Source organism: Cherax quadricarinatus, chromosome 67 (genome assembly GCF_038502225.1).
Source record: "Cherax quadricarinatus isolate ZL_2023a chromosome 67, ASM3850222v1, whole genome shotgun sequence".
Taxonomy (NCBI): Eukaryota; Metazoa; Arthropoda; class Malacostraca; order Decapoda; family Parastacidae; genus Cherax; species Cherax quadricarinatus.
The window spans coordinates 6453477-6463476 of record NC_091358.1 but is presented as its reverse complement, the minus strand read 5'-3'; the positions used below and the strand labels follow the sequence as shown (position 1 = coordinate 6463476).

Genomic DNA, 10000 nt, shown 5'->3' with positions numbered 1-10000 from the left:
CAACTTTTGGTTCCCTCCATCAACAGTTAGGTTGATCATCAGACAACAGGAGAACAAAATCCCGGTAAGGATCTCTGTCTTCTTAATTTTCATCTAGGTCTTCTTGTTATCCTTCCTGGATCATCTAGGTCATCTTGTTATCCTTCCTGGATCATCTAGGTCATCTTGTTATCCTTCCTGGATCATCTAGGTCATCTTGTTATCCTTCCTGGATCATCTAGGTCATCTTGTTATCCTTCCTGGAATTACCGAGAAATCTCTGTTATCTTCTCTCCGTCTTGGCTGTCAACATCTTCTGTGTTGTTATCTTTTGTTTACGTTTTGTCTTGTTCCTTTCAGCAAGCATTTTTGTCTTGCAGTATTTTCTTGATATTTTTCTCAGTAAACCCTGGAATGTACGTAGTTAGTGCCTCAGTAAATGGTGCATTTACTTTCTTAGTACCTCAGTAAATGGTGCATTTACCTTCTTAGTACCTCAGTAAATGGTGCATTTACCTTCTTAGCACCTCAGTAAATGGTGCATTTACCTTCTTAGTACCTCAGTAAACGGTCCATTTACCTTCTTAGTACGTCAGTAAATGGTGCATTTACTTTCTTAGTACCTCAGTAAACGGTGCATTTACCTTCTTAGTACGTCAGTAAATGGTGCATTTACCTTCTTAGTACCTCAGTAAATGGTGCATTTACCTTCTTAGTACCTCAGTAAATGGTGCATTTACCTTCTTAGTACGTCAGTAAATGGTGCGTTTACCTTCTTAGTACCTCAGTAAATGGTGCATTTACCTTCTTAGTACGTCAGTAAATGGTGCATTTACCTTCTTAGTACCTCAGTAAATGGTGCATTTACCTTCTTAGTACCTCAGTAAATGGTGCATTTACCTTCTTAGTACCTCAGTAAATGGTGCATTTACCTTCTTAGTACCTCAGTAAATGGTACATTTACCTTCTTAGTACCTCAGTAAATGGTACATTTACCTTCTTAGTACCTCAGTAAATGGTACATTTACCTTCTTAGTACCTCAGTAAATGGTACATTTACCTTCTTAGTACCTCAGTAAATGGTACATTTACCTTCTTAGTACCTCAGTAAATGGTGCATTTACCTTCTTAGTACCTCAGTAAATGGTGCATTTACCTTCTTAGTACCTCAGTAAATGGTACATTTACCTTCTTAGTACCTCAGTAAATGGTACATTTACCTTCTTAGTACCTCAGTAAATGGTGCATTTACCTTCTTAGTACCTCAGTAAATGGTGCATTTACCTTCTTAGTACCTCAGTAATTGGTGCATTTACCTTCTTAGTACCTCAGTAAATGGTGCATTTACCTTCTTAGAACCTCACTAAATGGTGCATTTACCTTCTTAGTACCTCAGTAAATGGTGCATTTACCTTCTTAGTACCTTAGTAAATGGTGCATTTACCTTCTTAGTACCTCAGTAAATGGTGCATTTACCTTTTTAGTACCTCAGTAAATGGTGCATTTACCTTCTTAGCACCTCAGTAAATGGTGCATTTACCTTCTTAGCACCTCAGTAAATGGTGCATTTACCTTCTTAGAACCTCAGTAAATGGTGCATTTACCTTCTTAGAACCTCACTAAATGGTGCATTTACCTTCTTAGTACCTCAGTAAATGGTGCATTTACCTTCTTAGTACCTCAGTAAACGGTGCATTTACCTTCTTAGTGCCTCAGTAAATGGTGCATTTACCTTCTTAGTTCCTCAGTAAATGGTACATTTACCTTCTTAGTACCTCAGTAAACGGTGCATTTACCTTCTTAGTGCCTCAGTAAATGGTGCATTTACCTTCTTAGTACCTCAGTAAATGGTACATTTACCTTCTTAGTACCTCAGTAAACGGTGCAATTACCTTCTTAGCACCTCAGTAAATGGTGCATTTACCTTCTTAGTACCTCAGTAAACGGTGCATTTACCTTCTTAGTACCTCAGTAAATGGTGCATTTACCTTCTTAGTACCTCAGTAAATGGTGCATTTACCTTCTTAGTACCTCAGTAAACGGTGCATTTACCTTCTTAGTACCTCAGTAAATGGTGCATTTACCTTCTTAGTACCTCAGTACTAAGAAACTTCACCAACTCTTCCAGCTTGTATGGCAGTACGAGACAGTTCCTCAGGACTTTAAAGATGCTTCCATCGTGCATCTCTACAAACGAAAAGGAAACCGCTAGGCATGCGACAACCACCGTGGTATCTCCCTGCTCTCCATCGCAGGCAAAACCCTGGCTAGAGTTCTACTCAATCGGCTCAATGAACATCTAGAGCAAGGACTCCTACCTGAAAGCCAGTGCAGCTTCCGGAAAGATCGCGGGAATATCGACATGGTGTTCGCTGCTAGACAGCTACAGGAGAAATGTCAGGAACAGAACGCCGACTTGTACTCCACCTACATCGATTTGACCAAGGCCTTCGACACCGTTAGTAGAGAGGGCCATTGGAGAATCATGGCAAAGTACGGCTGCCCAAAGACGTTTATCGCCATCGTACGCCAACTTCACGATGGAATGCTGGCCAGAGTCCAAGACAACCGAGAGACGTCTAAACCATTCCCAGTCTCAAATGGAGTGAAACAAGGCTGCGTGCTTGCTCCCACCCTGTTCAGCCTGATGTTCTCGGCCATGCTTACAGACGCATTCAGGGACACAGACGCAGGAATCGGCATCAGGTACCGTACAGATGGGTCTATTTTCAACCTCAGGAGGCTTCAAGCAAAAACCAAGGCTGCAACTGACACCATTAATGACCTGCTATTTGCTGATGACTGCTCCCTCAACGCTGCTTCAGAAGCCGCCATGCAGCACAGTGTTGACAAGTTCTCTGACGCCTGCAACAACTTCGGGCTGACAATCGGTACAACGAAGACTGAAGTGATGCACCAGCCTGCTCCGGGAAAGACGTATGTTGAGCCAAACATCACCATCAACGGGCAGCGACTGAACGCCGTAGACAAATTCACCTACCTCGGCAGTACCCTTTCCAGAAACGTTGTCATCGATGATGAGGTGAATGCCAGACTTGCCAAAGCCAGTGCCACCTTCGGCAGGCTCCACAAGAATGTATGGAACCGAAGAGGCATCACCACAAGCACCAAGATCAAGGTGTACAGAGCCATAGTCCTCACCACACTTCTCTATGGCTGCGAAACCTGGACTGTCTACAAACGTCACGCCAGAAAGTTGAACCACTTTCACACCACACGGCTCAGAAAAATTCTTGGCGCATTTACCTTCTTAGTACCTCAGTAAATGGTGCATTTACCTTCTTAGTACCTCAGTAAATGGTGCATTTACCTTCTTAGTACCTCAGTAAATGGTGCATTTACCTTCTTAGTACCTCAGTAAATGGTGCATTTACCTTCTTAGCACCTCAGTAAATGGTGCATTTACCTTCTTAGTACCTCAGTAAATGGTGCATTTACCTTCTTAGCACCTCAGTAAATGGTACATTTACCTTCTTAGCACCTCACTAAATGGTACATTTACCTTCTTAGCACCTCAGTAAATAGTGCATTACCATTCTTAGCACCTCAACAAACTGTATCAAAGTGAGCTAATTAGCATCACTGCTAAGAGTTCTGACACTGAAAATTTGTTGGATTATTTGTTTTTTCCCAGACGACATCTTGCCCAGGTGTAGGACACCTGACTTCTTTTGTTTTTGAGAATTCTCCAGATGGTGGAACTTAATTATGGAACGTCTGTATGAGTTTAAGTAAGACAATTCACTAATTTATTTTTCATTGCCTTGGTCTCTTGCTTATGTATATACAGGGTGTTTCATAATTATGTATATACAGGGTGTTTCATAATTATGTATATACAGGGTGTTTCATAATTATGTATATACAGGGTGTTTCATAATTATGTATATACAGGGTGTTTCATAATTATGTATATACAGGGTGTTTCATAATTATGTATATACAGGGTGTTTCATAATTATGTATATACAGGGTGTTTCATAATTATGTATATACAGGGTGTTTCATAACTATGTATATACAGGGTGTTTCATAATTATGTATATACAGGGTGTTTCATAACTATGTATATACAGGGTGTTTCATAATTATGTATATACAGGGTGTTTCATAACTATAACTATGTATATACAGGGTGTTTCATAATTATGTATATACAGGGTGTTTCATAACTATGTATATACAGGGTGTTTCATAATTATGTATATACAGGGTGTTTCATAATTATGTATATACAGGGTGTTTCATAACTATGTATATACAGGGTGTTTCATAATTATGTATATACAGGGTGTTTCATAATTATGTATATACAGGGTGTTTCATAATTATGTATATACAGGGTGTTTCATAATTATGTATATACAGGGTGTTTCATAACTATGTATATACAGGGTGTTTCATAATTATGTATATACAGGGTGTTTCATAATTATGTATATACAGGGTGTTTCATAAATGTATATACAGCGTGTTTCATAATTATGTATATACAGGGTGTTTTATATATATGGACCCGATCGTCGTATATACTGCTTTCAAACTGGGTCTATTATTTTGAAATACTGTATCTACTGGCACGAATGCAAGGAAACCGTGTTATGGGTAGGGTTAGAACCCACGGCAAGCCAGTGGTTAACACACTGGCCTGGAGTTTTGCGATTCACTAACCATTAGTTCAAATCCCTCCCGTTCCGTGGGTTATATCTAATCTTTGTTAGCGATTAATGCTTTCCTTATTTGCTCTGACCCCCCGGAAGGCCTGGCCAAGGACTGGGCCGCGGGGACGTTGACCCCTCCGGAACGACCTCCAGGTAGACTGCAGATAGGTAGGTAGGTAGGTATGTAGGTATGTAGGTATGTAGGTATGTAGGTAGGTAGGTATGTAGGTAGATAAGTGGGTAGGTATGTAGGTAGGTAATTACGTAAATAGGCAGGTAGGTAGATAGGTAGAGAGGTAGGTAGGTAGATAGGTAGGTAGACAGGTAGGAAAGGAGGTATATAGACTTTGTGACAGAGGTCATTTGTGACCCGTCCCTGACCTCTCCAGACTCACGTACAGTTCACGACAGCTCTCCAGACCCACGTACAGTTTACAAAAGCTCTCCAGACTCACGTACAGTTTACAACAGCTCTCCAGACCCACGTACAGTTTACAAAAGCTCTCCAGACTCACGTACAGTTCACGACAGCTCTCCAGACCCACGTACAGTTTACAACAGCTCTCCAGACTCACGTACAGTTCACGACAGCTCTCCAGACCCACGTACAGTTTACAACATCTCTCCAGACTCACGTACAGTTCACGACAGCTCTCCAGAACCACATACAGTTTACAACAGCTCTCCAGACCCACGTAGAGTTTACAACAGCTCTCCAGACCCACGTACAGTTTACAACAGCTCTCCAGAACCACGTACAGTTTACAACAGCTCTCCAGAACCACGTACAGTTTACAACAGCTCTCCAGACCCACGTAGAGTTTACAACAGCTCTCCAGACCCACGTACAGTTTACAACAGCTCTCCAGAACCACGTACAGTTTACAACAGCTCTCCAGAACCACGTACAGTTTACAACAGCTCTCCAGACTCACGAACAGTTTACAACAGCTCTCCAGACCCACGTACAGTTTACAACAGCTCTCCAGAACCACGTACAGTTTACAACAGCTCTCCAGAACCACGTACAGTTTACAACAGCTCTCCAGACCCACGTAGAGTTTACAACAGCTCTCCAGACCCACGTACAGTTTACAACAGCTCTCCAGAACCACGTACAGTTTACAACAGCTCTCCAGAACCACGTACAGTTTACAACAGCTCTCCAGACTCACGAACAGTTTACAACAGCTCTCCAGAACCACGTACCGTTTACAACAGCTCTCCAGAACCACGTACAGTTTACAACAGCTCTCCAGACTCACGAACAGTTTACAACAGCTCTCCAGAACCACGTACAGTTTACAACAGCTCTCCAGAACCACGTACAGTTTACAACAGCTCTCCAGACTCACGAACAGTTTACAACAGCTCTCCACAACCACGTGCAGTTTAAAACAGCTCTCCAGAACCACGTACAGGTTACAACAGCTCTCCAGAACCACGTACAGTTTACAACAGCTCTCCACAACCACGTACAGTTTACAACAGCTCTCCAGACCCACGTACAGTTTACAACAGCTCTCCAGAACCACGTACAGATTACAACAGCTCTCCAGAACCACGTACAGTTTACAACAGCTCTCCAGACCCACGTAGAGTTTACAACAGCTCTCCAGACCCACGTACAGTTTACAACAGCTCTCCAGAACCACGTACAGTTTACAACAGCTCTCCAGAACCACGTACAGTTTACAACAGCTCTCCAGACTCACGAACAGTTTACAACAGCTCTCCAGAACCACGTACCGTTTACAACAGCTCTCCAGAACCACGTACAGTTTACAACAGCTCTCCAGACTCACGAACAGTTTACAACAGCTCTCCAGAACCACGTACAGTTTACAACAGCTCTCCAGAACCACGTACAGTTTACAACAGCTCTCCAGACTCACGAACAGTTTACAACAGCTCTCCACAACCACGTACAGTTTACAACAGCTCTCCAGAACCACGTACAGGTTACAACAGCTCTCCAGAACCACGTACAGTTTACAACAGCTCTCCACAACCGCGTACAGTTTACAACAGTTCTCCACAACCACGTACAGTTTACAACAGCTCTCCAGAACCACGTACAGTTTACAACAGCTCTCCACAACCACGTACAGTTTACAACAGCTCTCCAGAACCACGTACAGTTTACAACAGCTCTCCACAACCACGTACAGTTTACAACAGCTCTCCAGAACCACGTACAGTTTACAACAGCTCTCCACAACCACGTACAGTTTACAACAGCTCTCCAGAACCACGTACAGTTCACAACAGCTCTCCAGAACCACGTACAGTTTACAACAGCTCTTCAGAACCACGTACAGTTTACAACAGCTCTCCAGAACCACGTACAGTTTACAACAGCTCTCCACAACCACGTACAGTTTACAACAGCTCTCCAGACCCACGTACAGTTTACAACAGCTCTCCAGACCCACGTACAGTTTACAACAGCTCTCCACAACCACGTACAGTTTACAACAGCTCTCCAGAACCACGTACAGTTTACAACAGCTCTCCACAACCACGTACAGTTTACAACAGCTCTCCACAACCACGTACAGTTTACAACAGCTCTCCAGAACCACGTACAGTTTACAACAGCTCTTCAGAACCACGTACAGTTTACAACAGCTCTCCAGAACCACGTACAGTTTACAACAGCTCTCCACAACCACGTACAGTTTACAACAGCTCTCCGGACCCACGTACAGTTTACAACAGCTCTCCAGACCCACGTACAGTTTACAACAGCTCTCCAGAACCACGTACAGTTTACAACAGCTCTCCAGACCCAAGTACAGTTTACAACAGCTCTCCAGAACCACGTACAGTTTACAACAGCTCTCCAGACTCACGAACAGTTTACAACAGCTCTCCGGAACCACGTACAGTTTACAACAGCTCTCCAGAAATACGTACAGTTTACAACAGCTCTCCAGAACCACGTACAGTTTACAACAGCTCTCCAGACTCACGAACAGTTTACAACAGCTCTCCAGAACCACGTACAGTTTACAACAGCTCTCCACAACCAAGTACAGTTTACAACAGCTCTCCAGACCCACGTACAGTTTACAACAGCTCTCCAGAACCACGTACAGTTTTCAACAGCTCTCCAGACTCACGAACAGTTTACAACAGCTCTCCAGACTCACGAACAGTTTACAACAGCTCTCCAGAAACACGTCCAGTTTACAACAGCTCTCCACAACCACGTACAGTTTACAACAGCTCTCCACAACCACGTACAGTTCACAACAGCTCTCCAGAACCACGTACAGTTTACAACAGCTCTTCAGAACCACGTACAGTTTACAACAGCTCTCCAGAACCACGTACAGTATACAACAGCTCTCCACAACCACGTACAGTTTACAACAGCTCTCCAGACCCACGTAGAGTTTACAACAGCTCTCCAGACCCACGTACAGTTTACAACAGCTCTCCACAACCACGTACAGTTTACAACAGCTCTCCAGAACCACGTACAGTTTACAACAGCTCTCCACAACCACGTACAGTTTACAACAGCTCTCCACAACCACGTACAGTTCACAACAGCTCTCCAGAACCACGTTCAGTTTACAACAGCTCTTCAGAACCACGTACAGTTTACAACAGCTCTCCAGAACCACGTACAGTTTACAACAGCTCTCCACAACCACGTACAGTTTACAACAGCTCTCCAGACCCACGTACAGTTTACAACAGCTCTCCAGACCCACGTACAGTTTACAACAGCTCTCCAGAACCACGTACAGTTTACAACAGCTCTCCAGACCCAAGTACAGTTTACAACAGCTCTCCAGAACCACGTACAGTTTACAACAGCTCTCCAGACTCACGAACAGTTTACAACAGCTCTCCGGAACCACGTACAGTTTACAACAGCTCTCCAGAAATACGTACAGTTTACAACAGCTCTCCAGAACCACGTACAGTTTACAACAGCTCTCCAGACTCACGAACAGTTTACAACAGCTCTCCAGAACCACGTACAGTTTACAACAGCTCTCCACAACCAAGTACAGTTTACAACAGCTCTCCAGACCCACGTACAGTTTACAACAGCTCTCCAGAACCACGTACAGTTTACAACATCTCTCCAGACTCACGAACAGTTTACAACAGCTCTCCAGACTCACGAACAGTTTACAACAGCTCTCCAGAAACACGTCCAGTTTACAACAGCTCTCCACAACCAAGTACAGTTTACAACAGCTCTCCAGAACCACGTACAGTTTACAACAGCTCTCCACAACCAAGTACAGTTTACAACAGCTCTCCAGACCCACGTACAGTTTACAACAGCTCTCCAGACCCACGTACAGTTTACAACAGCTCTCCAGACCCACGTACAGTTTACAACAGCTCTCCAGAACCACGTACAGTTTACAACAGCTCTCCAGAACCACGTACAGTTTACAACAGCTCTCCAGACCCACGTACAGATTACAACAGCTCTCCAGACCCACGTACAGTTTACAACAGCTCTCCAAACCCACGTACAGTTTACAACAGCTCTCCAGAACCACGTACAGTTTACAACAGCTCTCCAGAACCACGTACAGTTTACAACAGCTCTCCAGACTCACGAACAGTTTACAACAGCTCTCCAGAACCACGTACAGTTTACAACAGCTCTCCAGAACCACGTACAGTTTACAACAGCTCTCCAGACTCACGAACAGTTTACAACAGCTCTCCAGAACCACGTACAGTTTACAACAGCTCTCCAGAACCACGTACAGTTTACAACAGCTCTCCAGAACCACGTACAGTTTACAACAGCTCTCCAGACTCACGAACAGTTTACAACAGCTCTCCACAACCACGTACAGTTTACAACAGCTCTCCAGAACCACGTACAGGTTACAACAGCTCTCCAGAACCACGTACAGTTTACAACAGCTCTCCAGAACCACGTACAGTTTACAACAGCTCTCCAGATCCACGTACAGTTTACAACAGCTCTCCAGAACCACGTACATTTTACAACAACTCTCCAGATCCACGTACAGTTTACAACAGCTCTCCAGAACCACGTACAGTTTACAACAGCTCTCCAGAACCACGTACAGTTTACAACAGCTCTCCAGAACCACGTACAGTTTACAACAGCTCTCCAGAACCACGTACAGTTTACAACAGCTCTCCAGATCCACGTACAGTTTACAACAGCTCTCCAGAACCACGTACATTTTACAACAACTCTCCAGATCCACGTACAGTTTACAACAGCTCTCCAGAACCACGTACAGTTTACAACAGCTCTCCACAACCACGTACAGTTTACAACAGCTCTCCAGAACCACGTACAGTTTACAACAGCTCTCCAG

The 10000-nt window shown here is 43.8% G+C and overlaps 1 protein-coding gene across 1 annotated transcript in view; it reads left to right on the top strand.

Moving 5' to 3' along the window:
• Nucleotides 1-10000, top strand: part of LOC128699699 (glycine receptor subunit alpha-4) — a 193095-nt gene that overhangs the window by 62065 nt on the left and 121030 nt on the right. The window lies entirely within an intron of this gene.